General features: G+C 39.3%; 21 non-coding genes across 21 annotated transcripts; 11 read left to right on the top strand and 10 right to left on the bottom strand.

The window, feature by feature from the left end:
* The first annotated feature begins 1,546 nt into the window (after positions 1-1,546).
* Positions 1,547-1,618, top strand: TRNAQ-CUG (transfer RNA glutamine (anticodon CUG)). Its single transcript has one exon. It is a non-coding gene; the product is annotated as a tRNA-Gln (tRNA).
* Positions 1,619-2,531: 913 nt separating this feature from the next.
* On the bottom strand, positions 2,532-2,603 carry TRNAQ-UUG (transfer RNA glutamine (anticodon UUG)). The gene has a single exon. It is a non-coding gene; the product is annotated as a tRNA-Gln (tRNA).
* Positions 2,604-2,862: 259 nt separating this feature from the next.
* TRNAQ-CUG (transfer RNA glutamine (anticodon CUG)) lies at positions 2,863-2,934 on the top strand. Its single transcript has one exon. It is a non-coding gene; the product is annotated as a tRNA-Gln (tRNA).
* An 887-nt stretch (positions 2,935-3,821) lies between these two features.
* TRNAQ-UUG (transfer RNA glutamine (anticodon UUG)) lies at positions 3,822-3,893 on the bottom strand. Its single transcript has one exon. It is a non-coding gene; the product is annotated as a tRNA-Gln (tRNA).
* A 2,336-nt stretch (positions 3,894-6,229) lies between these two features.
* TRNAQ-CUG (transfer RNA glutamine (anticodon CUG)) lies at positions 6,230-6,301 on the top strand. Its single transcript has one exon. It is a non-coding gene; the product is annotated as a tRNA-Gln (tRNA).
* A 913-nt stretch (positions 6,302-7,214) lies between these two features.
* On the bottom strand, positions 7,215-7,286 carry TRNAQ-UUG (transfer RNA glutamine (anticodon UUG)). The gene has a single exon. It is a non-coding gene; the product is annotated as a tRNA-Gln (tRNA).
* A 259-nt stretch (positions 7,287-7,545) lies between these two features.
* TRNAQ-CUG (transfer RNA glutamine (anticodon CUG)) lies at positions 7,546-7,617 on the top strand. The gene has a single exon. It is a non-coding gene; the product is annotated as a tRNA-Gln (tRNA).
* A 3,300-nt stretch (positions 7,618-10,917) lies between these two features.
* On the top strand, positions 10,918-10,989 carry TRNAQ-CUG (transfer RNA glutamine (anticodon CUG)). The gene has a single exon. It is a non-coding gene; the product is annotated as a tRNA-Gln (tRNA).
* A 913-nt stretch (positions 10,990-11,902) lies between these two features.
* On the bottom strand, positions 11,903-11,974 carry TRNAQ-UUG (transfer RNA glutamine (anticodon UUG)). The gene has a single exon. It is a non-coding gene; the product is annotated as a tRNA-Gln (tRNA).
* A 1,211-nt stretch (positions 11,975-13,185) lies between these two features.
* TRNAQ-UUG (transfer RNA glutamine (anticodon UUG)) lies at positions 13,186-13,257 on the bottom strand. Its single transcript has one exon. It is a non-coding gene; the product is annotated as a tRNA-Gln (tRNA).
* Positions 13,258-15,596: 2,339 nt separating this feature from the next.
* TRNAQ-CUG (transfer RNA glutamine (anticodon CUG)) lies at positions 15,597-15,668 on the top strand. The gene has a single exon. It is a non-coding gene; the product is annotated as a tRNA-Gln (tRNA).
* Positions 15,669-16,581: 913 nt separating this feature from the next.
* On the bottom strand, positions 16,582-16,653 carry TRNAQ-UUG (transfer RNA glutamine (anticodon UUG)). The gene has a single exon. It is a non-coding gene; the product is annotated as a tRNA-Gln (tRNA).
* Positions 16,654-16,912: 259 nt separating this feature from the next.
* On the top strand, positions 16,913-16,984 carry TRNAQ-CUG (transfer RNA glutamine (anticodon CUG)). Its single transcript has one exon. It is a non-coding gene; the product is annotated as a tRNA-Gln (tRNA).
* An 881-nt stretch (positions 16,985-17,865) lies between these two features.
* TRNAQ-UUG (transfer RNA glutamine (anticodon UUG)) lies at positions 17,866-17,937 on the bottom strand. The gene has a single exon. It is a non-coding gene; the product is annotated as a tRNA-Gln (tRNA).
* A 2,367-nt stretch (positions 17,938-20,304) lies between these two features.
* Positions 20,305-20,376, top strand: TRNAQ-CUG (transfer RNA glutamine (anticodon CUG)). The gene has a single exon. It is a non-coding gene; the product is annotated as a tRNA-Gln (tRNA).
* Positions 20,377-21,289: 913 nt separating this feature from the next.
* On the bottom strand, positions 21,290-21,361 carry TRNAQ-UUG (transfer RNA glutamine (anticodon UUG)). Its single transcript has one exon. It is a non-coding gene; the product is annotated as a tRNA-Gln (tRNA).
* Positions 21,362-21,620: 259 nt separating this feature from the next.
* TRNAQ-CUG (transfer RNA glutamine (anticodon CUG)) lies at positions 21,621-21,692 on the top strand. The gene has a single exon. It is a non-coding gene; the product is annotated as a tRNA-Gln (tRNA).
* An 887-nt stretch (positions 21,693-22,579) lies between these two features.
* Positions 22,580-22,651, bottom strand: TRNAQ-UUG (transfer RNA glutamine (anticodon UUG)). The gene has a single exon. It is a non-coding gene; the product is annotated as a tRNA-Gln (tRNA).
* A 2,336-nt stretch (positions 22,652-24,987) lies between these two features.
* Positions 24,988-25,059, top strand: TRNAQ-CUG (transfer RNA glutamine (anticodon CUG)). The gene has a single exon. It is a non-coding gene; the product is annotated as a tRNA-Gln (tRNA).
* Positions 25,060-25,972: 913 nt separating this feature from the next.
* TRNAQ-UUG (transfer RNA glutamine (anticodon UUG)) lies at positions 25,973-26,044 on the bottom strand. The gene has a single exon. It is a non-coding gene; the product is annotated as a tRNA-Gln (tRNA).
* A 259-nt stretch (positions 26,045-26,303) lies between these two features.
* On the top strand, positions 26,304-26,375 carry TRNAQ-CUG (transfer RNA glutamine (anticodon CUG)). Its single transcript has one exon. It is a non-coding gene; the product is annotated as a tRNA-Gln (tRNA).
* Positions 26,376-26,601: the final 226 nt, after the last annotated feature.

Below are 26,601 nucleotides of genomic sequence, written 5' to 3'. Positions count from 1 at the left end.
TCAATGTCTAATATCAAGTGGTTTGCAGCAGTCATACAAAGGCACGTAACACCCCCAAAACACCTACATAAGTTAGAAATACTCCGGAAGAGTACTCAGTTTATGAAAAGGCGGTGAATCCCAAATAGAACTGTAAATGTAAGCTAGCAAGCAGACTGTGAACCCCTGTTTGGAACTATGACCTGTGTGTTGCCCTCTATTAACAGAACAATGTAACTGCAGCCCATGTCACATAAAATAGAAAGTAGAGATTATGCAAATTAACTCCCAGAAGAGCCTGGTGTCACCCCAAAAGGTGTCATGCTTTTCACACCAAGAAACATCCACACATAGATCCCTGCGAACCTCAAAAATGTACAGGAAACCCTGTCCAGCGCTTTGCTCCCAGAGGAGATAAGGTTGAAAAACCACCCTATGTTAAAAGTGTCCATAATCCATGCCAGCTGCCCTGTCTATAGAACCTGGCCGTTCGGGGCCTAGGGGCATGAGTGGAAGGGTTTAACCTGCCTGGGTTCTTGGGCATGGTTTCATCATGCCTCAGTTTACAATGGCACTCTGCCACTTTGTCAGGCTTTAAAGAAGCCTGACTCCTGCAGAGCAAAAGATCTGATTATTTCCTTACATGTTTTGTACGTAAGAATGCGGATGGTGCTCTGAGCCTCCTATGGTGGTTATTAAGCATGGTATACATACCATAGCATGTAACTGTGCCTACAAATGGAACATTTTGTTCATTTATTAGGGAGTTGTGAAAATGGCAAAATCAAATTGCCATTACTGACACAGACCAGCTGCCGCTGTCCGGACATTTCGTTGAAAGACATTTCGTCGAAAGACATTTGGTCGACGTAATTTGGTCGAAAGCCAAATGGTCGTTTTTTTTATTTATTTATATATATATTTTTTAGGTTGTAGTTTAGGGAAAAAAAGGGGTTTTTAGAAAAAAGGGGGTTGGGGGGACCCCCCCAACCCCCCCCAAAAAAAAATGTGAAAATAAAAAACAAAGCAATTCGACCATTTGGTTTTCGACCAAATGGTTTCGACCAATTGTCCTGTCGACAAATTTTTTTCGACGAAATGTCTGGCAACCCAGCTGCCGACTGTTGCTATTGACAGGAGTTCCAGGTGTATAAACTGAGGAGATCACCAGTTCAATTACCTGTGAACGCATTTTGAAGCTCATTCACAACCAGTTCATGCCCGTTCTCTCCATTTTGGCTTTCTGGCTGGCCGAGGGGCCCTTCAGTAATGTTCTTTGCTAACCATTACACCATGGGCCCCTTGCTGGTGCAACCTGACAGAGTTGTAACAGAAATGAGAATCGAGATCTCATGCATAATTTTAACAAACTCATATTCCTAGCCCACGGATATTATGCAAATGTGGAACTGTTTAGTTGGTTGTTGCGCAATAGCAAACTCTTTGCTTTACAGCTCATTTGGATAGGATTCTTCCTCTGGAGGCATATGATAAAAGAATATTGCATACATTCTCTAAAAGGCTCTTTTTTTGCTGCAATGACGTTCATCATGTCACTAAGTATGTAGGTTCCATGGTGTAATGGTTAGCACTCTGGACTCTGAATCCAGCTATCCGAGTTCAAATCTCGGTGGGACCTTGGGAATTACTGTGTTTGTTTTCCTCTCAGTGTCTTGTTTTAATAGCAATGACGCTGCTGTGTCGCCCACTTTCATAGCATTATTCCCTGGGTGCATTTGAAAAAAGAAAGATTTTCCATGGATGACGCTCTTTAGCCACAATGAAACCCACCACTTTCTGTGGTGTGAAAGACCCATGGTGTAATGGTAGCACCCTGGAGGTTGAAACCAATAATTTGCATTCAAATCTCTGTAAGTGTTTACCATCAGTCGAACCTTTCCCTTATCGTTTATTGTGGATGTCTTCTTTGAAGAAAGGTATGATCCAACTAAAGTAAGTACATTCACGAATGGGCCCTTGGTCGGTACAAACAGTATTTATACACCTCAGGCCTTTTGTGAATTAAGAAAAGTGTGTTCTTCGTTCTATTTTTCATCTCAAACTGATACCTTCATTTTACAAACATGTAAAGACTGTTAAGACGCTTGATTAATATCATTGATTCTGAATGTGGTCGCTTTTCATAGGATTAACCCTTTAACAATTTTGAAAGAGAATGGCGATACAATAGAGCTGCTTTTCCCAAAATGGTATTATTAATGTTGTTGCTGCATCTTCAAGTAAAAAGAGAATCCATTGGGTCACAGATTGAGCATGTTTCTTAACATTGAGTTAAGTTTGAAAATTTCAAATCTTTTATGTTTGTTTCCGATGCAGATCTGCCCATCGACTCAGAATGACCTCACTGTTCATACATTTAAAAAAAATGCATAAAGGTTAAGGTGCTAGGCACAAAAGTGGATTTTTATGAAAAGTTATGCCAGAGAGTGAGAGCGAAAATGAATACCCTACACCACTAACCTTATGAATATTACTATCTTTGGCCTATAATTTAAGACAACAAGGAGACAAAGTGTGTTAGAGCAAGAGAGAGGTTCCACCGAGACTTGAACTCGGATCGCTGGATTCAAAGTCCAAAGTGCTAACCATTACACCATGGAACCCTTGTTGAGCAGAGCTTCATAAGGGCAATGAGAATATAGGGCACAGTCAAGATTTTTACTGACCTATAGTAACCGTTTACTGATATTATATCGAAGCAGCACTGTTGCTGTTGGATGCTGTGCAATCGCAAAGTATTGGCTTCATGTCTCATTTGGATCAAATTCTTCCTCTGGAGTCTAATGATATAGGAATATTACATATTTTCTCTGATGTGCTCTGTTTTTCCAGAATGAAGTGCATCATGCTACCGAATATGTGGGTTCCATGGTGTAATGGTTAGCACTCTGGACTCTGAATCCAGCGATCCGAGTTCAAGTCTCAGTGGGACCTTGGGGCTGCTTCTCTTTTAGAGTTGCCTTTCATTTGCAGATAGATATAACAGCAATAGCTTTGCTTTACAGCCCACTTTGATGGCAGTCTTCTTTGACCAAAGAATATTAATAGTTTCTGGGGATGACTCTCTTTTGCCACAAAGAAACTGGCCACTCTCATATCTCCAAAGCTCCAAGGTATAATGGCTATTAAACTGGCTTTTGATCTCAGCGATTTGCATTGAAAGCCCAGGAGGCCCCTAAAATCAGTTGAATTGTTTCCTGATAATTTAGAGTTTATTTCTTCTTTCGAGAAAGGTGTGATCCAAATAAAGTAAGTACATTTAAACAAGGGCACTTGATCAGTAAATGCACTACTTTCTAGTTCTAGAACTCATAACTCTTGTAAGTTATAAAAAGTTTTCTCTCCATACAGTTTGTCAACTCAAAGAATTACATTTTTTACACATTTAATAAGACCATCAAATTGCTTGAAACATAGGAATGATTGTGAAAGTGAATATGATTCACCAAAATAATTGTATAACATTTTTTAATGTTAATAAAATAGGGCTTTTTCCAATCTTTTCACATCAATGTTGTTTCTGCATGTTCCAGTGAGCAGAGAATCTACTGCACATAGTGTGTACATTTTTCTTTTCATAGAGTTAAGGTTGGACATTATTCATCTGTGGAAAATGTTTCTGAGAGATATCTGGGTGCCCACTCTGATTGACCTTAGGGATTGTACATTAACGATATGTAGTTGCATCACTGTATTGGTATCAGGCACCAAAGTGCATTTAAATGTAATGTCGTGCAGAGAGAATCGACTGAACTTCTGAATATTAACTCTGTTGAATTGTAATTTGAGAAATTAGAAAATGGAGTGTAAGAGCAAGATAACGGTCCCACCGAGACTTGAACTCGGATCGTTGGATTCAAAGTCCAAAGTGCTAACCATTACACCATGGAACCCTTGCAAGATGCACCTGAGAGCGATGAATCAGAAATGGCAATATAGAGCACATTTACAATTTTTACAGATTCATAGTCCCAATTGACTGATATCATACAAACACAGCGATGTTGTCGATTGACGTTGTGCTATAGCAATCTCTGTGCTTTATAGAGCATGTAGATCAAATTCTTCCTCTTGAGGCATATGATTAAGCAATATTAAATATTGTTTCTGACTGCCTCTGTTTTGGCATAATGAAGTTCAGCATTTGCGGAAGTATTTAGGTTCCATGGTCTAATGGTTAGTAGGCTGGACTCTGAATTTAGTAATCTGACATGTTATAGCTATATTTTGTTTTCCTTTGGGTGTATTGTCATTTTATGCACATAGATTTCCTAGCAGTGGCTGTGATGAATAGTTCAATTTGATAGCAGCTTCCTTTTGAGAATTTGAAAAAAAAAGAATTAAATAGTCTCTCTGGATGACTCTGCTTTGATTTCTATGTGCACATCCCTTTTGCGTTTCAGAGGGATTGACCAACATACACAACAGTGCTTGGAAGACCTCTTCCTCCCTCATGGCATGTAAAGCTAACCTCTCTCCTACCGTGTGTTTTTTTACTTTTTAACTTCCCCTTCCGAGTCATGATCATGTAACTGAATTTACATTTTTAGATTTTAACTGCAGTAGTTGCTTGTTTTTCATTTTTATTTTTTGTGTACGCATACATCCCTTTTTGTGGGGAGGGGGGAGTGATGTCTGTTTACTTATATTAGCTAATATAAGTCATTTTATGTCCGCTTACAATATGTGTCAGGATTTTTTATGTCGTTTCCAATCAATGTCTAATATCAAGTGGTTTGCAGCAGTCATACAAAGGCACGTAACACCCCCAAAACACCTACATAAGTTAGAAATACTCCGGAAGAGTACTCAGTTTATGAAAAGGCGGTGAATCCCAAATAGAACTGTAAATGTAAGCTAGCAAGCAGACTGTGCACCCCTGTTTGGAACTATGACCTGTGTGTTGCCCTCTATTAACAGAACAATGTAACTGCAGCCCATGTCACATAAAATAGAAAGTAGAGATTATGCAAATTAACTCCCAGAAGAGCCTGGTGTCACCCCAAAAGGTGTCATGCTTTTCACACCAAGAAACATCCACACATAGATCCCTGCGAACCTCAAAAACGTACAGGAAACCCTGTCCAGCGCTTTGCTCCCAGAGGAGATAAGGTTGAAAAACCACCCTATGTTAAAAGTGTCCATAATCCATGCCAGCTGCCCTGTCTATAGGCCTAGGGGCATGAGCGGAAGGGTTTAACCTGCCTGGGTTCTTGGGCATGGTTTCATCATGCCTCAGTTTACAATGGCACTCTGCCACTTTGTCAGGCTTTAAAGAAGCCTGACTCCTGCAGAGCAAAAGATCTGATTATTTCCTTACATGTTTTGTACGTAAGAATGCGGATGGTGCTCTGAGCCTCCTATGGTGGTTATTAAGCATGGTATACATACCATAGCATGTAACTGTGCCTACAAATGGAACATTTTGTTCATTTATTAGGGAGTTGTGAAAATGGCAAAATCAAATTGCCATTACTGACACAGACCAGCTGCCGCTGTCCGGACATTTCGTCGAAAGACATTTCGTCGAAAGACATTTGGTCGACGTAATTTGGTCGAAAGCCAAATGGTCGATTTTTTTATTTATTTATATATATATTTTTTAGGTTGTAGTTTAGGGAAAAAAAGGGGTTGGGGGGACCCCCCCAAACCCCCCCCCAAAAAAAAAATGTGAAAATAAAAAACAAAGCAATTCGACCATTTGGTTTTCGACCAAATGGTTTCGACCAATTGTCCTGTCGACAAATTTTTTTCGACGAAATGTCTGGCAACCCAGCTGCCGACTGTTGCTATTGACAGGAGTTCCAGGTGTATAAACTGAGGAGATCACCAGTTCAATTACCTGTGAACGCATTTTGAAGCTCATTCACAACCAGTTCATGCCCGTTCTCTCCATTTTGGCTTTCTGGCTGGCCGAGGGGCCCTTCAGTAATGTTCTTTGCTAACCATTACACCATGGGCCCCTTGCTGGTGCAACCTGACAGAGTTGTAACAGAAATGAGAATCGAGATCTCATGCATCATTTTAACAAACTCATATTCCTAGCCCACGGATATTATGCAAATGTGGAACTGTTTAGTTGGTTGTTGCGCAATAGCAAACTCTTTGCTTTACAGCTCATTTGGATAGGATTCTTCCTCTGGAGGCATAAGATAAAAGAATATTGCATACTTTCTCTAAAAGGCGCTTTTTTTGCTGCAATGACGTTCATCATGTCACTAAGTATGTAGGTTCCATGGTGTAATGGTTAGCACTCTGGACTCTGAATCCAGCGATCCGAGTTCAAATCTCGGTGGGACCTTGGGAATTACTGTGTTTGTTTTCCTCTCAGTGTCTTGTTTTAATAGCAATGACGCTGCTGTGTCGCCCACTTTCATAGTATTATTCCCTGGGTGCATTTGAAAAAAGAAAGATTTTCCATGGATGACGCTCTTTAGCCACAATGAAACCCACCACTTTCTGTGGTGTGAAAGACCTATGGTGTAATGGTAGCACCCTGGAGGTTGAATCCAATAATTTGCATTCAAATCTCTGTAAGAGTTTACCATCAGTCGAACCTTTCCCTTATCGTTTATTGTGGATGTCTTCTTTGAAGAAAGGTATGATCCAACTAAAGTAAGTACATTCACGAATGGGCCCTTGGTCGGTACAAACAGTATTTATACACCTCAGGCCTTTTGTGAATTAAGAAAAGTGTGTTCTTCGTTCTATTTTTCATCTCAAACTGATACCTTCATTTTACAAACATGTAAAGACTGTTAAGACGCTTGATTAATATCATTGATTCTGAATGTGGTCGCTTTTCATAGGATTAACCCTTTAACAATTTTGAAAGAGAATGGCGATACAATAGAGCTGCTTTTCCCAAAATGGTATTATTAATGTTGTTGCTGCATCTTCAAGTAAAAAGAGAATCCATTGGGTCACAGATTGAGCATGTTTCTTAACATTGAGTTAAGTTTGAAAATTTCAAATCTTTTATGTATGTTTCCGATGCAGATCTGCCCATCGACTCAGAATGACCTCACTGTTCATACATTTAAAAAAAATGCATAAAGGTTAAGGTGCTAGGCAAAAAAGTGGATTTTTATGAAAAGTTATGCCAGAGAGTGAGAGCGAAAATGAATACCCTACACCACTAACCTTATGAATATTACTATCTTTGGCCTATAATTTAAGACAACAAGGAGACAAAGTGTGTTAGAGCAAGAGAGAGATTCCACCGAGACTTGAACTCGGATCGCTGAATTCAAAGTCCAAAGTGCTAACCATTACACCATGGAACCCTTGTTGAGCAGAGCTTCATAAGGGCAATGAGAATATAGGGCACAGTCAAGATTTTTACTGACCTATAGTAACCGTTTACTGATATTATATCGAAGCAGCACTGTTGCTGTTGGATGCTGTGCAATCGCAAAGTATTGGCTTCATGTCTCATTTGGATCAAATTCTTCCTCTGGAGTCTAATGATATAGGAATATTACATATTTTCTCTGATGTGCTCTGTTTTTCCAGAATGAAGTGCATCATGCTACTGAATATGTGGGTTCCATGGTGTAATGGTTAGCACTCTGGACTCTGAATCCAGCGATCCGAGTTCAAGTCTCGGTGGGACCTTGGGGCTGCTTCTCTTTTAGAGTTGCCTTTCATTTGCAGATAGATATAACAGCAATAGCTTTGCTTTATAGCCCACTTTGATGGCAGTCTTCTTTGACCAAAGAATATTAATAGTTTCTGGGCATGACTCTCTTTTGCCACAAAGAAACTGCCCACTCTCATATCTCCAAAGCTCCAAGGTATAATGGCTATTAAACTGGCTTTTGATCTCAGCGATTTGCATTGAAAGCCCAGGAGGCCCCTAAAATCAGTTGAATTGTTTCCTGATAATTTAGAGTTTATTTCTTCTTTCGAGAAAGGTGTGATCCAAATAAAGTAAGTACATTTAAACAAGGGCACTTGATCAGTAAATGCACTACTTTCTAGAACTCATAACTCTTGTAAGTTATAAAAAGTTTGCTCTCCATACAGTTTGTCAACTCAAAGAATTACATTTTTTACACATTTAATAAGACCATCAAATTGCTTGAAACATAGGAATGATTGTGAAAGTGAATATGATTCACCAAAATAATTGTATAACATTTTTTAATGTTAATAAAATAGGGCTTTTTCCAATCTTTTCACATCAATGTTGTTTCTGCATGTTCCAGTGAGCAGAGAATCTACTGCACATAGTGTGTAGATTTTTTCTTTTCATAGAGTTAAGGTTGGACATTATTCATCTGTGGAAAATGTTTCTGAGAGATATCTGGGTGCCCACTCTGATTGACCTTAGGGATTGTACATTAACGATATGTAGTTGCATCACTGTATTGGTATCAGGCACCAAAGTGCATTTAAATGTAATGTCGTGCAGAGAGAGTCGACTGAACTTCTGAATATTAACTCTGTTGAATTGTAATTTGAGAAATTAGAAAATGGAGTGTAAGAGCAAGATAACGGTCCCACCGAGACTTGAACTCGGATCGTTGGATTCAAAGTGCTAACCATTACACCATGGAACCCTTGCAAGATGCACCTGAGAGCGTTGAATCAGAAATGGCAATATAGAGCACATTTACAATTTTTACAGATTCATAGTCCCAATTGACTGATATCATACAAACACAGCGATGTTGTCGATTGACATTGTGCTATAGCAATCTCTGTGCTTTATAGAGCATGTAGATCAAATTCTTCCGCTTGAGGCATATGATTAAGCAATATTAAATATTGTTTCTGACTGCCTCTGTTTTGGCATAATGAAGTTCAGCATTTGCGGAAGTATTTAGGTTCCATGGTCTAATGGTTAGTAGGCTGGACTCTGAATTTAGTAATCTGACATGTTATAGCTATATTTTGTTTTCCTTTGGGTGTATTGTCATTTTATGCACATAGATTTCCTAGCAGTGGCTGTGATGAATAGTTCAATTTGATAGCAGCTTCCTTTTGAGAATTTGAAAAAAAAAGAATTAAATAGTCTCTCTGGATGACTCTGCTTTGATTTCTATGTGCACATCCCTTTTGCGTTTCAGAGGGATTGACCAACATACACAACAGTGCTTGGAAGACCTCTTCCTCCCTCATGGCATGTAAAGCTAACCTCTCTCCTACCGTGTGTTTTTTTACTTTTTAACTTCCCCTTCCGAGTCATGATCATGTAACTGAATTTACATTTTTAGATTTTAACTGCAGTAGTTGCTTGTTTTTCATTTTTATTTTTTGTGTACGCATACATCCCTTTTTGTGGGGAGGGGGGAGTGATGTCTGTTTACTTATATTAGCTAATATAGGTCATTTTATGTCCGCTTACAATATGTGTCAGGATTTTTTATGTCGTTTCCAATCAATGTCTAATATCAAGTGGTTTGCAGCAGTCATACAAAGGCACGTAACACCCCCAAAACACCTACATAAGTTAGAAATACTCCGGAAGAGTACTCAGTTTATGAAAAGGCGGTGAATCCCAAATAGAACTGTAAATGTAAGCTAGCAAGCAGACTGTGCACCCCTGTTCGGAACTATGACCTGTGTGTTGCCCTCTATTAACAGAACAATGTAACTGCAGCCCATGTCACATAAAATAGAAAGTAGAGATTATGCAAATTAACTCCCAGAAGAGCCTGGTGTCACCCCAAAAGGTGTCATGCTTTTCACACCAAGAAACATCCACACATAGATCCCTGCGAACCTCAAAAACGTACAGGAAACCCTGTCCAGCGCTTTGCTCCGAGAGGAGATAAGGTTGAAAAACCACCCTATGTTAAAAGTGTCCATAATCCATGCCAGCTGCCCTGTCTATAGGCCTAGGGGCATGAGTGGAAGGGTTTAACCTGCCTGGGTTCTTGGGCATGGTTTCATCATGCCTCAGTTTACAATGGCACTCTGCCACTTTGTCAGGCTTTAAAGAAGCCTGACTCCTGCAGAGCAAAAGATCGGATTATTTCCTTACATGTTTTGTACGTAAGAATGCGGATGGTGCTCTGAGCCTCCTATGGTGGTTATTAAGCATGGTATACATACCATAGCATGTAACTGTGCCTACAAATGGAACATTTTGTTCATTTATTAGGGAGTTGTGAAAATGGCAAAATCAAATTGCCATTACTGACACAGACCAGCTGCCGCTGTCCGGACATTTCGTCGAAAGACATTTCGTCGAAAGACATTTGGTCGACGTAATTTGGTCGAAAGCCAAATGGTCGATTTTTTTATTTATTTATATATATATTTTTTAGGTTGTAGTTTAGGGAAAAAAAGGGTTTTTTAGAAAAAAAGGGGGTTGGGGGGACCCCCCCAAACCCCCCCCCCAAAAAAATGTGAAAATAAAAAACAAAGCAATTCGACCATTTGGTTTTCGACCAAATGGTTTCGACCAATTGTCCTGTCGACAAATTTTTTTCGACGAAATGTCTGGCAACCCAGCTGCCGACTGTTGCTATTGACAGGAGTTCCAGGTGTATAAACTGAGGAGATCACCAGTTCAATTACCTGTGAACGCATTTTGAAGCTCATTCACAACCAGTTCATGCCCGTTCTCTCCATTTTGGCTTTCTGGCTGGCCGAGGGGCCCTTCAGTAATGTTCTTTGCTAACCATTACACCATGGGCCCCTTGCTGGTGCAACCTGACAGAGTTGTAACAGAAATGAGAATCGAGATCTCATGCATCATTTTAACAAACTCATATTCCTAGCCCACGGATATTATGCAAATGTGGAACTGTTTAGTTGGTTGTTGCGCAATAGCAAACTCTTTGCTTTACAGCTCATTTGGATAGGATTCTTCCTCTGGAGGCATAAGATAAAAGAATATTGCATACATTCTCTAAAAGGCTCTTTTTTTGCTGCAATGACGTTCATCATGTCACTAAGTATGTAGGTTCCATGGTGTAATGGTTAGCACTCTGGACTCTGAATCCAGCGATCCGAGTTCAAATCTCGGTGGGACCTTGGGAATTACTGTGTTTGTTTTCCTCTCAGTGTCTTGTTTTAATAGCAATGACGCTGCTGTGTCGCCCACTTTCATAGCATTATTCCCTGGGTGCATTTGAAAAAAGAAAGATGTTCCATGGATGACGCTCTTTAGCCACAATGAAACCCACCACTTTCTGTGGTGTGAAAGACCTATGGTGTAATGGTAGCACCCTGGAGGTTGAATCCAATAATTTGCATTCAAATCTCTGTAAGAGTTTACCATCAGTCGAACCTTTCCATTATCGTTTATTGTGGATGTCTTCTTTGAAGAAAGGTATGATCCAACTAAAGTAAGTACATTCACGAATGGGCCCTTGGTCGGTACAAACAGTATTTATACACCTCAGGCCTTTTGTGAATTAAGAAAAGTGTGTTCTTCGTTCTATTTTTCATCTCAAACTGATACCTTCATTTTACAAACATGTAAAGACTGTTAAGACGCTTGATTAATATCATTGATTCTGAATGTGGTCGCTTTTCATAGGATTAACCCTTTAACAATTTTGAAAGAGAATGGCGATACAATAGAGCTGCTTTTCCCAAAATGGTATTATTAATGTTGTTGCTGCATCTTCAAGTAAAAAGAGAATCCATTGGGTCACAGATTGAGCATGTTTCTTAACATTGAGTTAAGTTTGAAAATTTCAAATCTTTTATGTATGTTTCCGATGCAGATCTGCCCATCGACTCAGAATGACCTCACTGTTCATACATTTAAAAAAAATGCATAAAGGTTAAGGTGCTAGGCACAAAAGTGGATTTTTATGAAAAGTTATGCCAGAGAGTGAGAGCGAAAATGAATACCCTACACCACTAACCTTATGAATATTACTATCTTTGGCCTATAATTTAAGACAACAAGGAGACAAAGTGTGTTAGAGCAAGAGAGAGGTTCCACCGAGACTTGAACTCGGATCGCTGGATTCAAAGTCCAAAGTGCTAACCATTACACCATGGAACCCTTGTTGAGCAGAGCTTCATAAGGGCAATGAGAATATAGGGCACAGTCAAGATTTTTACTGACCTATAGTAACCGTTTACTGATATTATATCGAAGCAGCACTGTTGCTGTTGGATGCTGTGCAATCGCAAAGTATTGGCTTCATGTCTCATTTGGATCAAATTCTTCCTCTGGAGTCTAATGATATAGGAATATTACATATTTTCTCTGATGTGCTCTGTTTTTCCAGAATGAAGTGCATCATGCTACTGAATATGTGGGTTCCATGGTGTAATGGTTAGCACTCTGGACTCTGAATCCAGCGATCCGAGTTCAAGTCTCGTGGGACCTTGGGGCTGCTTCTCTTTTAGAGTTGCCTTTCATTTGCAGATAGATATAACAGCAATAGCTTTGCTTTACAGCCCACTTTGATGGCAGTCTTCTTTGACCAAAGAATATTAATAGTTTCTGGGGATGACTCTCTTTTGCCACAAAGAAACTGCCCACTCTCATATCTCCAAAGCTCCAAGGTATAATGGCTATTAAACTGGCTTTTGATCTCAGCGATTTGCATTGAAAGCCCAGGAGGCCCCTAAAATCAGTTGAATTGTTTCCTGATAATTTAGAGTTTATTTCTTCTTTCGAGAAAGGTGTGATCCAAATAAAGTAAGTACATTTAAACAAGGGCACTTGATCAGTAAATGCACTACTTTCTAGAACTCATAACTCTTGTAAGTTATAAAAAGTTTGCTCTCCATACAGTTTGTCAACTCAAAGAATTACATTTTTTACACATTTAATAAGACCATCAAATTGCTTGAAACATAGGAATGATTGTGAAAGTGAATATGATTCACCAAAATAATTGTATAACATTTTTTAATGTTAATAAAATAGGGCTTTTTCCAATCTTTTCACATCAATGTTGTTTCTGCATGTTCCAGTGAGCAGAGAATCTACTGCACATAGTGTGTACATTTTTCTTTTCATAGAGTTAAGGTTGGACATTATTCATCTGTGGAAAATGTTTCTGAGAGATATCTGGGTGCCCACTCTGATTGACCTTAGGGATTGTACACTAACGATATGTAGTTGCATCACTGTATTGGTATCAGGCACCAAAGTGCATTTAAATGTAATGTCGTGCAGAGAGAGTCGACTGAACTTCTGAATATTAACTCTGTTGAATTGTAATTTGAGAAATTAGAAAATGGAGTGTAAGAGCAAGATAACGGTCCCACAGAGACTTGAACTCGGATCGTTGGATTCAAAGTCCAAAGTGCTAACCATTACACCATGGAACCCTTGCAAGATGCACCTGAGAGCGATGAATCAGAAATGGCAATATAGAGCACATTTACAATTTTTACAGATTCATAGTCCCAATTGACTGATATCATACAAACACAGCGATGTTGTCGATTGACGTTGTGCTATAGCAATCTCTGTGCTTTATAGAGCATGTAGATCAAATTCTTCCTCTTGAGGCATATGATTAAGCAATATTAAATATTGTTTCTGACTGCCTCTGTTTTGGCATAATGAAGTTCAGCATTTGCGGAAGTATTTAGGTTCCATGGTCTAATGGTTAGTAGGCTGGACTCTGAATTTAGTAATCTGACATGTTATAGCTATATTTTGTTTTCCTTTGGGTGTATTGTCATTTTATGCACATAGATTTCCTAGCAGTGGCTGTGATGAATAGTTCAATTTGATAGCAGCTTCCTTTTGAGAATTTGAAAAAAAAAGAATTAAATAGTCTCTCTGGATGACTCTGCTTTGATTTCTATGTGCACATCCCTTTTGCGTTTCAGAGGGATTGACCAACATACACAACAGTGCTTGGAAGACCTCTTCCTCCCTCATGGCATGTAAAGCTAACCTCTCTCCTACCGTGTGTTTTTTTACTTTTTAACTTCCCCTTCCGAGTCATGATCATGTAACTGAATTTACATTTTTAGATTTTAACTGCAGTAGTTGCTTGTTTTTCATTTTTATTTTTTGTGTACGCATACATCCCTTTTTGTGGGGAGGGGGGAGTGATGTCTGTTTACTTATATTAGCTAATATAGGTCATTTTATGTCCGCTTACAATATGTGTCAGGATTTTTTATGTCGTTTCCAATCAATGTCTAATATCAAGTGGTTTGCAGCAGTCATACAAAGGCACGTAACACCCCCAAAACATCTACATAAGTTAGAAATACTCCGGAAGAGTACTCAGTTTATGAAAAGGCGGTGAATCCCAAATAGAACTGTAAATGTAAGCTAGCAAGCAGACTGTGCACCCCTGTTTGGAACTATGACCTGTGTGTTGCCCTCTATTAACAGAACAATGTAACTGCAGCCCATGTCACATAAAATAGAAAGTAGAGATTATGCAAATTAACTCCCAGAAGAGCCTGGTGTCACCCCAAAAGGTGTCATGCTTTTCACACCAAGAAACATCCACACATAGATCCCTGCGAACCTCAAAAACGTACAGGAAACCCTGTCCAGCGCTTTGCTCCCAGAGGAGATAAGGTTGAAAAACCACCCTATGTTAAAAGTGTCCATAATCCATGCCAGCTGCCCTGTCTATAGGCCTAGGGGCATGAGTGGAAGGGTTTAACCTGCCTGGGTTCTTGGGCATGGTTTCATCATGCCTCAGTTTACAATGGCACTCTGCCACTTTGTCAGGCTTTAAAGAAGCCTGACTCCTGCAGAGCAAAAGATCTGATTATTTCCTTACATGTTTTGTACGTAAGAATGCGGATGGTGCTCTGAGCCTCCTATGGTGGTTATTAAGCATGGTATACATACCATAGCATGTAACTGTGCCTACAAATGGAACATTTTGTTCATTTATTAGGGAGTTGTGAAAATGGCAAAATCAAATTGCCATTACTGACACAGACCAGCTGCCGCTGTCCGGACATTTCGTCGAAAGACATTTCGTCGACGTAATTTGGTCGAAAGCCAAATGGTCGATTTTTTTATTTATTTATATATATATTTTTTAGGTTGTAGTTTAGGGAAAAAAAGGGGTTTTTAGAAAAAAAGGGGGTTGGGGGGACCCCCCCAAACCCCCCCCCAAAAAAAAATGTGAAAATAAAAAACAAAGCAATTCGACCATTTGGTTTTCGACCAAATGGTTTCGACCAATTGTCCTGTCGACAAATTTTTTTCGACGAAATGTCTGGCAACCCAGCTGCCGACTGTTGCTATTGACAGGAGTTCCAGGTGTATAAACTGAGGAGATCACCAGTTCAATTACCTGTGAACGCATTTTGAAGCTCATTCACAACCAGTTCATGCCCGTTCTCTCCATTTTGGCTTTCTGGCTGGCCGAGGGCCCCTTCAGTAATGTTCTTTGCTAACCATTACACCATGGGCCCCTTGCTGGTGCAACCTGACAGAGTTGTAACAGAAATGAGAATCGAGATCTCATGCATCATTTTAACAAACTCATATTCCTAGCCCACGGATATTATGCAAATGTGGAACTGTTTAGTTGGTTGTTGCGCAATAGCAAACTCTTTGCTTTACAGCTCATTTGGATAGGATTCTTCCTCTGGAGGCATAAGATAAAAGAATATTGCATACATTCTCTAAAAGGCTCTTTTTTTGCTGCAATGACGTTCATCATGTCACTAAGTATGTAGGTTCCATGGTGTAATGGTTAGCACTCTGGACTCTGAATCCAGCGATCCGAGTTCAAATCTCGGTGGGACCTTGGGAATTACTGTATTTGTTTTCCTCTCAGTGTCTTGTTTTAATAGCAATGACGCTGCTGTGTCGCCCACTTTCATAGCATTATTCCCTGGGTGCATTTGAAAAAAGAAAAATTTTCCATGGATGACGCTCTTTAGCCACAATGAAACCCACCACTTTCTGTGGTGTGAAAGACCTATGGTGTAATGGTAGCACCCTGGAGGTTGAATCCAATAATTTGCATTCAAATCTCTGTAAGAGTTTACCATCAGTCGAACCTTTCCATTATCGTTTATTGTGGATGTCTTCTTTGAAGAAAGGTATGATCCAACTAAAGTAAGTACATTCACGAATGGGCCCTTGGTCGGTACAAACAGTATTTATACACCTCAGGCCTTTTGTGAATTAAGAAAAGTGTGTTCTTCGTTCTATTTTTCATCTCAAACTGATACCTTCATTTTACAAACATGTAAAGACTGTTAAGACGCTTGATTAATATCATTGATTCTGAATGTGGTCGCTTTTCATAGGATTAACCCTTTAACAATTTTGAAAGAGAATGGCGATACAATAGAGCTGCTTTTCCCAAAATGGTATTATTAATGTTGTTGCTGCATCTTCAAGTAAAAAGAGAATCCATTGGGTCACAGATTGAGCATGTTTCTTAACATTGAGTTAAGTTTGAAAATTTCAAATCTTTTATGTATGTTTCCGATGCAGATCTGCCCATCGACTCAGAATGACCTCACTGTTCATACATTTAAAAAAAATGCATAAAGGTTAAGGTGCTAGGCACAAAAGTGGATTTTTATGAAAAGTTATGCCAGAGAGTGAGAGCGAAAATGAATACCCTACACCACTAACCTTATGAATATTACTATCTTTGGTCTATAATTTAAGACAACAAGGAGACAAAGTGTGTTAGAGCAAGAGAGAGGTTCCACCGAGACTTGAACTCGGATCGCTGGATTCAAAGTCCAAAGTGCTAACCATTACACCATGGAACCCTTGTTGAGCAGAGCTTCATAAGGGCAATGAGAATATAGGGCACAGTCAAGATTTTTACTGACCTATAGTAACTGTTTACTGATATTATATCGAAGCAGCACTGTTGCTGTTGGATGCTGTGCAATCGCAAAGTATTGGCTTCATGTCTCATTTGGATCAAATTCTTCCTCTGGAGTCTAATGATATAGGAATATTACATATTTTCTCTGATGTGCTCTGTTTTTCCAGAATGAAGTGCATCATGCTACTGAATATGTGGGTTCCATGGTGTAATGGTTAGCACTCTGGACTCTGAATCCAGCGATCCGAGTTCAAGTCTCGGTGGGACCTTGGGGCTGCTTCTCTTTTAGAGTTGCCTTTCATTTGCAGATAGATATAACAGCAATAGCTTTGCTTTACAGCCCACTTTGATGGCAGTCTTCTTTGACCAAAGAATATTAATAGTTTCTGGGGATGACTCTCTTTTGCCACAAAGAAACTGCCCACTCTCATATCTCCAAAGCTCCAAGGTATAATGGCTATTAAACTGGCTTTTGATCTCAGCGATTTGCATTGAAAGCCCAGGAGGCCCCTAAAATCAGTTGAATTGTTTCCTGATAATTTAGAGTTTATTTCTTCTTTCGAGAAAGGTGTGATCCAAATAAAGTAAGTACATTTAAACAAGGGCACTTGATCAGTAAATGCACTACTTTCTAGAACTCATAACTCTTGTAAGTTATAAAGAGTTTGCTCTCCATACAGTTTGTCAACTCAAAGAATTACATTTTTTACACATTTAATAAGACCATCAAATTGCTTGAAACATATGAATGATTGTGAAAGTGAATATGATTCACCAAAATAATTGTATAACATTTTTTAATGTTAATAAAATAGGGCTTTTTCCAATCTTTTCACATCAATGTTGTTTCTGCATGTTCCAGTGAGCAGAGAATCTACTGCACATAGTGTGTACATTTTTCTTTTCATAGAGTTAAGGTTGGACATTATTCATCTGTGGAAAATGTTTCTGAGAGATATCTGGGTGCCCACTCTGATTGACCTTAGGGATTGTACATTAACGATATGTAGTTGCATCACTGTATTGGTATCAGGCACCAAAGTGCATTTAAATGTAATGTCGTGCAGAGAGAGTCGACTGAACTTCTGAATATTAACTCTGTTGAATTGTAATTTGAGAAATTAGAAAATGGAGTGTAAGAGCAAGATAACGGTCCCACCGAGACTTGAACTCGGATCGTTGGATTCAAAGTCCGAAGTGCTAACCATTACACCATGGAACCCTTGCAAGATGCACCTGAGAGCGTTGAATCAGAAATGGCAATATAGAGCACATTCACAATTTTTACAGATTCATAGTCCCAATTGACTGATATCATACAAACACAGCGATGTTGTCGATTGACGTTGTGCTATAGCAATCTCTGTGCTTTATAGAGCATGTAGATCAAATTCTTCCTCTTGAGGCATATGATTAAGCAATATTAAATATTGTTTCTGACTGCCTCTGTTTTGGCATAATGAAGTTCAGCATTTGCGGAAGTATTTAGGTTCCATGGTCTAATGGTTAGTAGGCTGGACTCTGAATTTAGTAATCTGACATGTTATAGCTATATTTTGTTTTCCTTTGGGTGTATTGTCATTTTATGCACATAGATTTCCTAGCAGTGGCTGTGATGAATAGTTCAATTTGATAGCAGCTTCCTTTTGAGAATTTGAAAAAAAAAGAATTAAATAGTCTCTCTGGATGACTCTGCTTTGATTTCTATGTGCACATCCCTTTTGCATTTCAGAGGGATTGACCAACATACACAACAGTGCTTGGAAGACCTCTTCCTCCCTCATGGCATGTAAAGCTAACCTCTCTCCTACCGTGTGTTTTTTTACTTTTTAACTTCCCCTTCCGAGTCATGATCATGTAACTGAATTTACATTTTTAGATTTTAACTGCAGTAGTTGCTTGTTTTTCATTTTTATTTTTTGTGTACGCATACATCCCTTTTTGTGGGGAGGGGGGAGTGATGTCTGTTTACTTATATTAGCTAATATAGGTCATTTTATGTCCGCTTACAATATGTGTCAGGATTTTTTATGTCGTTTCCAATCAATGTCTAATATCAAGTGGTTTGCAGCAGTCATACAAAGGCACGTAACACCCCCAAAACACCTACATAAGTTAGAAATACTCCGGAAGAGTACTCAGTTTATGAAAAGGCGGTGAATCCCAAATAGAACTGTAAATGTAAGCTAGCAAGCAGACTGTGAACCCCTGTTTGGAACTATGACCTGTGTGTTGCCCTCTATTAACAGAACAATGTAACTGCAGCCCATGTCACATAAAATAGAAAGTAGAGATTATGCAAATTAACTCCCAGAAGAGCCTGGTGTCACCCCAAAAGGTGTCATGCTTTTCACACCAAGAAACATCCACACATAGATCCCTGCGAACCTCAAAAATGTACAGGAAACCCTGTCCAGCGCTTTGCTCCCAGAGGAGATAAGGTTGAAAAACCACCCTATGTTAAAAGTGTCCATAATCCATGCCAGCTGCCCTGTCTATAGAACCTGGCCGTTCGGGGCCTAGGGGCATGAGTGGAAGGGTTTAACCTGCCTGGGTTCTTGGGCATGGTTTCATCATGCCTCAGTTTACAATGGCACTCTGCCACTTTGTCAGGCTTTAAAGAAGCCTGACTCCTGCAGAGCAAAAGATCTGATTATTTCCTTACATGTTTTGTACGTAAGAATGCGGATGGTGCTCTGAGCCTCCTATGGTGGTTATTAAGCATGGTATACATACCATAGCATGTAACTGTGCCTACAAATGGAACATTTTGTTCATTTATTAGGGAGTTGTGAAAATGGCAAAATCAAATTGCCATTACTGACACAGACCAGCTGCCGCTGTCCGGACATTTCGTTGAAAGACATTTCGTCGAAAGACATTTGGTCGACGTAATTTGGTCGAAAGCCAAATGGTCGTTTTTTTTATTTATTTATATATATATTTTTTAGGTTGTAGTTTAGGGAAAAAAAGGGGTTTTTAGAAAAAAGGGGGTTGGGGGGACCCCCCCAACCCCCCCCAAAAAAAAATGTGAAAATAAAAAACAAAGCAATTCGACCATTTGGTTTTCGACCAAATGGTTTCGACCAATTGTCCTGTCGACAAATTTTTTTCGACGAAATGTCTGGCAACCCAGCTGCCGACTGTTGCTATTGACAGGAGTTCCAGGTGTATAAACTGAGGAGATCACCAGTTCAATTACCTGTGAACGCATTTTGAAGCTCATTCACAACCAGTTCATGCCCGTTCTCTCCATTTTGGCTTTCTGGCTGGCCGAGGGGCCCTTCAGTAATGTTCTTTGCTAACCATTACACCATGGGCCCCTTGCTGGTGCAACCTGACAGAGTTGTAACAGAAATGAGAATCGAGATCTCATGCATAATTTTAACAAACTCATATTCCTAGCCCACGGATATTATGCAAATGTGGAACTGTTTAGTTGGTTGTTGCGCAATAGCAAACTCTTTGCTTTACAGCTCATTTGGATAGGATTCTTCCTCTGGAGGCATATGATAAAAGAATATTGCATACATTCTCTAAAAGGCTCTTTTTTTGCTGCAATGACGTTCATCATGTCACTAAGTATGTAGGTTCCATGGTGTAATGGTTAGCACTCTGGACTCTGAATCCAGCTATCCGAGTTCAAATCTCGGTGGGACCTTGGGAATTACTGTGTTTGTTTTCCTCTCAGTGTCTTGTTTTAATAGCAATGACGCTGCTGTGTCGCCCACTTTCATAGCATTATTCCCTGGGTGCATTTGAAAAAAGAAAGATTTTCCATGGATGACGCTCTTTAGCCACAATGAAACCCACCACTTTCTGTGGTGTGAAAGACCCATGGTGTAATGGTAGCACCCTGGAGGTTGAAACCAATAATTTGCATTCAAATCTCTGTAAGTGTTTACCATCAGTCGAACCTTTCCCTTATCGTTTATTGTGGATGTCTTCTTTGAAGAAAGGTATGATCCAACTAAAGTAAGTACATTCACGAATGGGCCCTTGGTCGGTACAAACAGTATTTATACACCTCAGGCCTTTTGTGAATTAAGAAAAGTGTGTTCTTCGTTCTATTTTTCATCTCAAACTGATACCTTCATTTTACAAACATGTAAAGACTGTTAAGACGCTTGATTAATATCATTGATTCTGAATGTGGTCGCTTTTCATAGGATTAACCCTTTAACAATTTTGAAAGAGAATGGCGATACAATAGAGCTGCTTTTCCCAAAATGGTATTATTAATGTTGTTGCTGCATCTTCAAGTAAAAAGAGAATCCATTGGGTCACAGATTGAGCATGTTTCTTAACATTGAGTTAAGTTTGAAAATTTCAAATCTTTTATGTTTGTTTCCGATGCAGATCTGCCCATCGACTCAGAATGACCTCACTGTTCATACATTTAAAAAAAATGCATAAAGGTTAAGGTGCTAGGCACAAAAGTGGATTTTTATGAAAAGTTATGCCAGAGAGTGAGAGCGAAAATGAATACCCTACACCACTAACCTTATGAATATTACTATCTTTGGCCTATAATTTAAGACAACAAGGAGACAAAGTGTGTTAGAGCAAGAGAGAGGTTCCACCGAGACTTGAACTCGGATCGCTGGATTCAAAGTCCAAAGTGCTAACCATTACACCATGGAACCCTTGTTGAGCAGAGCTTCATAAGGGCAATGAGAATATAGGGCACAGTCAAGATTTTTACTGACCTATAGTAACCGTTTACTGATATTATATCGAAGCAGCACTGTTGCTGTTGGATGCTGTGCAATCGCAAAGTATTGGCTTCATGTCTCATTTGGATCAAATTCTTCCTCTGGAGTCTAATGATATAGGAATATTACATATTTTCTCTGATGTGCTCTGTTTTTCCAGAATGAAGTGCATCATGCTACCGAATATGTGGGTTCCATGGTGTAATGGTTAGCACTCTGGACTCTGAATCCAGCGATCCGAGTTCAAGTCTCAGTGGGACCTTGGGGCTGCTTCTCTTTTAGAGTTGCCTTTCATTTGCAGATAGATATAACAGCAATAGCTTTGCTTTACAGCCCACTTTGATGGCAGTCTTCTTTGACCAAAGAATATTAATAGTTTCTGGGGATGACTCTCTTTTGCCACAAAGAAACTGGCCACTCTCATATCTCCAAAGCTCCAAGGTATAATGGCTATTAAACTGGCTTTTGATCTCAGCGATTTGCATTGAAAGCCCAGGAGGCCCCTAAAATCAGTTGAATTGTTTCCTGATAATTTAGAGTTTATTTCTTCTTTCGAGAAAGGTGTGATCCAAATAAAGTAAGTACATTTAAACAAGGGCACTTGATCAGTAAATGCACTACTTTCTAGTTCTAGAACTCATAACTCTTGTAAGTTATAAAAAGTTTTCTCTCCATACAGTTTGTCAACTCAAAGAATTACATTTTTTACACATTTAATAAGACCATCAAATTGCTTGAAACATAGGAATGATTGTGAAAGTGAATATGATTCACCAAAATAATTGTATAACATTTTTTAATGTTAATAAAATAGGGCTTTTTCCAATCTTTTCACATCAATGTTGTTTCTGCATGTTCCAGTGAGCAGAGAATCTACTGCACATAGTGTGTACATTTTTCTTTTCATAGAGTTAAGGTTGGACATTATTCATCTGTGGAAAATGTTTCTGAGAGATATCTGGGTGCCCACTCTGATTGACCTTAGGGATTGTACATTAACGATATGTAGTTGCATCACTGTATTGGTATCAGGCACCAAAGTGCATTTAAATGTAATGTCGTGCAGAGAGAATCGACTGAACTTCTGAATATTAACTCTGTTGAATTGTAATTTGAGAAATTAGAAAATGGAGTGTAAGAGCAAGATAACGGTCCCACCGAGACTTGAACTCGGATCGTTGGATTCAAAGTCCAAAGTGCTAACCATTACACCATGGAACCCTTGCAAGATGCACCTGAGAGCGATGAATCAGAAATGGCAATATAGAGCACATTTACAATTTTTACAGATTCATAGTCCCAATTGACTGATATCATACAAACACAGCGATGTTGTCGATTGACGTTGTGCTATAGCAATCTCTGTGCTTTATAGAGCATGTAGATCAAATTCTTCCTCTTGAGGCATATGATTAAGCAATATTAAATATTGTTTCTGACTGCCTCTGTTTTGGCATAATGAAGTTCAGCATTTGCGGAAGTATTTAGGTTCCATGGTCTAATGGTTAGTAGGCTGGACTCTGAATTTAGTAATCTGACATGTTATAGCTATATTTTGTTTTCCTTTGGGTGTATTGTCATTTTATGCACATAGATTTCCTAGCAGTGGCTGTGATGAATAGTTCAATTTGATAGCAGCTTCCTTTTGAGAATTTGAAAAAAAAAGAATTAAATAGTCTCTCTGGATGACTCTGCTTTGATTTCTATGTGCACATCCCTTTTGCGTTTCAGAGGGATTGACCAACATACACAACAGTGCTTGGAAGACCTCTTCCTCCCTCATGGCATGTAAAGCTAACCTCTCTCCTACCGTGTGTTTTTTTACTTTTTAACTTCCCCTTCCGAGTCATGATCATGTAACTGAATTTACATTTTTAGATTTTAACTGCAGTAGTTGCTTGTTTTTCATTTTTATTTTTTGTGTACGCATACATCCCTTTTTGTGGGGAGGGGGGAGTGATGTCTGTTTACTTATATTAGCTAATATAAGTCATTTTATGTCCGCTTACAATATGTGTCAGGATTTTTTATGTCGTTTCCAATCAATGTCTAATATCAAGTGGTTTGCAGCAGTCATACAAAGGCACGTAACACCCCCAAAACACCTACATAAGTTAGAAATACTCCGGAAGAGTACTCAGTTTATGAAAAGGCGGTGAATCCCAAATAGAACTGTAAATGTAAGCTAGCAAGCAGACTGTGCACCCCTGTTTGGAACTATGACCTGTGTGTTGCCCTCTATTAACAGAACAATGTAACTGCAGCCCATGTCACATAAAATAGAAAGTAGAGATTATGCAAATTAACTCCCAGAAGAGCCTGGTGTCACCCCAAAAGGTGTCATGCTTTTCACACCAAGAAACATCCACACATAGATCCCTGCGAACCTCAAAAACGTACAGGAAACCCTGTCCAGCGCTTTGCTCCCAGAGGAGATAAGGTTGAAAAACCACCCTATGTTAAAAGTGTCCATAATCCATGCCAGCTGCCCTGTCTATAGGCCTAGGGGCATGAGCGGAAGGGTTTAACCTGCCTGGGTTCTTGGGCATGGTTTCATCATGCCTCAGTTTACAATGGCACTCTGCCACTTTGTCAGGCTTTAAAGAAGCCTGACTCCTGCAGAGCAAAAGATCTGATTATTTCCTTACATGTTTTGTACGTAAGAATGCGGATGGTGCTCTGAGCCTCCTATGGTGGTTATTAAGCATGGTATACATACCATAGCATGTAACTGTGCCTACAAATGGAACATTTTGTTCATTTATTAGGGAGTTGTGAAAATGGCAAAATCAAATTGCCATTACTGACACAGACCAGCTGCCGCTGTCCGGACATTTCGTCGAAAGACATTTCGTCGAAAGACATTTGGTCGACGTAATTTGGTCGAAAGCCAAATGGTCGATTTTTTTATTTATTTATATATATATTTTTTAGGTTGTAGTTTAGGGAAAAAAAGGGGTTGGGGGGACCCCCCCAAACCCCCCCCCCAAAAAAAAATGTGAAAATAAAAAACAAAGCAATTCGACCATTTGGTTTTCGACCAAATGGTTTCGACCAATTGTCCTGTCGACAAATTTTTTTCGACGAAATGTCTGGCAACCCAGCTGCCGACTGTTGCTATTGACAGGAGTTCCAGGTGTATAAACTGAGGAGATCACCAGTTCAATTACCTGTGAACGCATTTTGAAGCTCATTCACAACCAGTTCATGCCCGTTCTCTCCATTTTGGCTTTCTGGCTGGCCGAGGGGCCCTTCAGTAATGTTCTTTGCTAACCATTACACCATGGGCCCCTTGCTGGTGCAACCTGACAGAGTTGTAACAGAAATGAGAATCGAGATCTCATGCATCATTTTAACAAACTCATATTCCTAGCCCACGGATATTATGCAAATGTGGAACTGTTTAGTTGGTTGTTGCGCAATAGCAAACTCTTTGCTTTACAGCTCATTTGGATAGGATTCTTCCTCTGGAGGCATAAGATAAAAGAATATTGCATACTTTCTCTAAAAGGCGCTTTTTTTGCTGCAATGACGTTCATCATGTCACTAAGTATGTAGGTTCCATGGTGTAATGGTTAGCACTCTGGACTCTGAATCCAGCGATCCGAGTTCAAATCTCGGTGGGACCTTGGGAATTACTGTGTTTGTTTTCCTCTCAGTGTCTTGTTTTAATAGCAATGACGCTGCTGTGTCGCCCACTTTCATAGTATTATTCCCTGGGTGCATTTGAAAAAAGAAAGATTTTCCATGGATGACGCTCTTTAGCCACAATGAAACCCACCACTTTCTGTGGTGTGAAAGACCTATGGTGTAATGGTAGCACCCTGGAGGTTGAATCCAATAATTTGCATTCAAATCTCTGTAAGAGTTTACCATCAGTCGAACCTTTCCCTTATCGTTTATTGTGGATGTCTTCTTTGAAGAAAGGTATGATCCAACTAAAGTAAGTACATTCACGAATGGGCCCTTGGTCGGTACAAACAGTATTTATACACCTCAGGCCTTTTGTGAATTAAGAAAAGTGTGTTCTTCGTTCTATTTTTCATCTCAAACTGATACCTTCATTTTACAAACATGTAAAGACTGTTAAGACGCTTGATTAATATCATTGATTCTGAATGTGGTCGCTTTTCATAGGATTAACCCTTTAACAATTTTGAAAGAGAATGGCGATACAATAGAGCTGCTTTTCCCAAAATGGTATTATTAATGTTGTTGCTGCATCTTCAAGTAAAAAGAGAATCCATTGGGTCACAGATTGAGCATGTTTCTTAACATTGAGTTAAGTTTGAAAATTTCAAATCTTTTATGTATGTTTCCGATGCAGATCTGCCCATCGACTCAGAATGACCTCACTGTTCATACATTTAAAAAAAATGCATAAAGGTTAAGGTGCTAGGCAAAAAAGTGGATTTTTATGAAAAGTTATGCCAGAGAGTGAGAGCGAAAATGAATACCCTACACCACTAACCTTATGAATATTACTATCTTTGGCCTATAATTTAAGACAACAAGGAGACAAAGTGTGTTAGAGCAAGAGAGAGATTCCACCGAGACTTGAACTCGGATCGCTGAATTCAAAGTCCAAAGTGCTAACCATTACACCATGGAACCCTTGTTGAGCAGAGCTTCATAAGGGCAATGAGAATATAGGGCACAGTCAAGATTTTTACTGACCTATAGTAACCGTTTACTGATATTATATCGAAGCAGCACTGTTGCTGTTGGATGCTGTGCAATCGCAAAGTATTGGCTTCATGTCTCATTTGGATCAAATTCTTCCTCTGGAGTCTAATGATATAGGAATATTACATATTTTCTCTGATGTGCTCTGTTTTTCCAGAATGAAGTGCATCATGCTACTGAATATGTGGGTTCCATGGTGTAATGGTTAGCACTCTGGACTCTGAATCCAGCGATCCGAGTTCAAGTCTCGGTGGGACCTTGGGGCTGCTTCTCTTTTAGAGTTGCCTTTCATTTGCAGATAGATATAACAGCAATAGCTTTGCTTTATAGCCCACTTTGATGGCAGTCTTCTTTGACCAAAGAATATTAATAGTTTCTGGGCATGACTCTCTTTTGCCACAAAGAAACTGCCCACTCTCATATCTCCAAAGCTCCAAGGTATAATGGCTATTAAACTGGCTTTTGATCTCAGCGATTTGCATTGA

The sequence above is a fragment of the Ambystoma mexicanum genome, chromosome 5p (assembly GCF_040938575.1).
Source record: "Ambystoma mexicanum isolate Mex_15411 chromosome 5p, UKY_AmexF1_1, whole genome shotgun sequence".
Taxonomy (NCBI): Eukaryota; Metazoa; Chordata; class Amphibia; order Caudata; family Ambystomatidae; genus Ambystoma; species Ambystoma mexicanum.
Note: the sequence above shows the minus strand (reverse complement) of the source record. Positions and strands in the feature narration are given on the sequence as shown.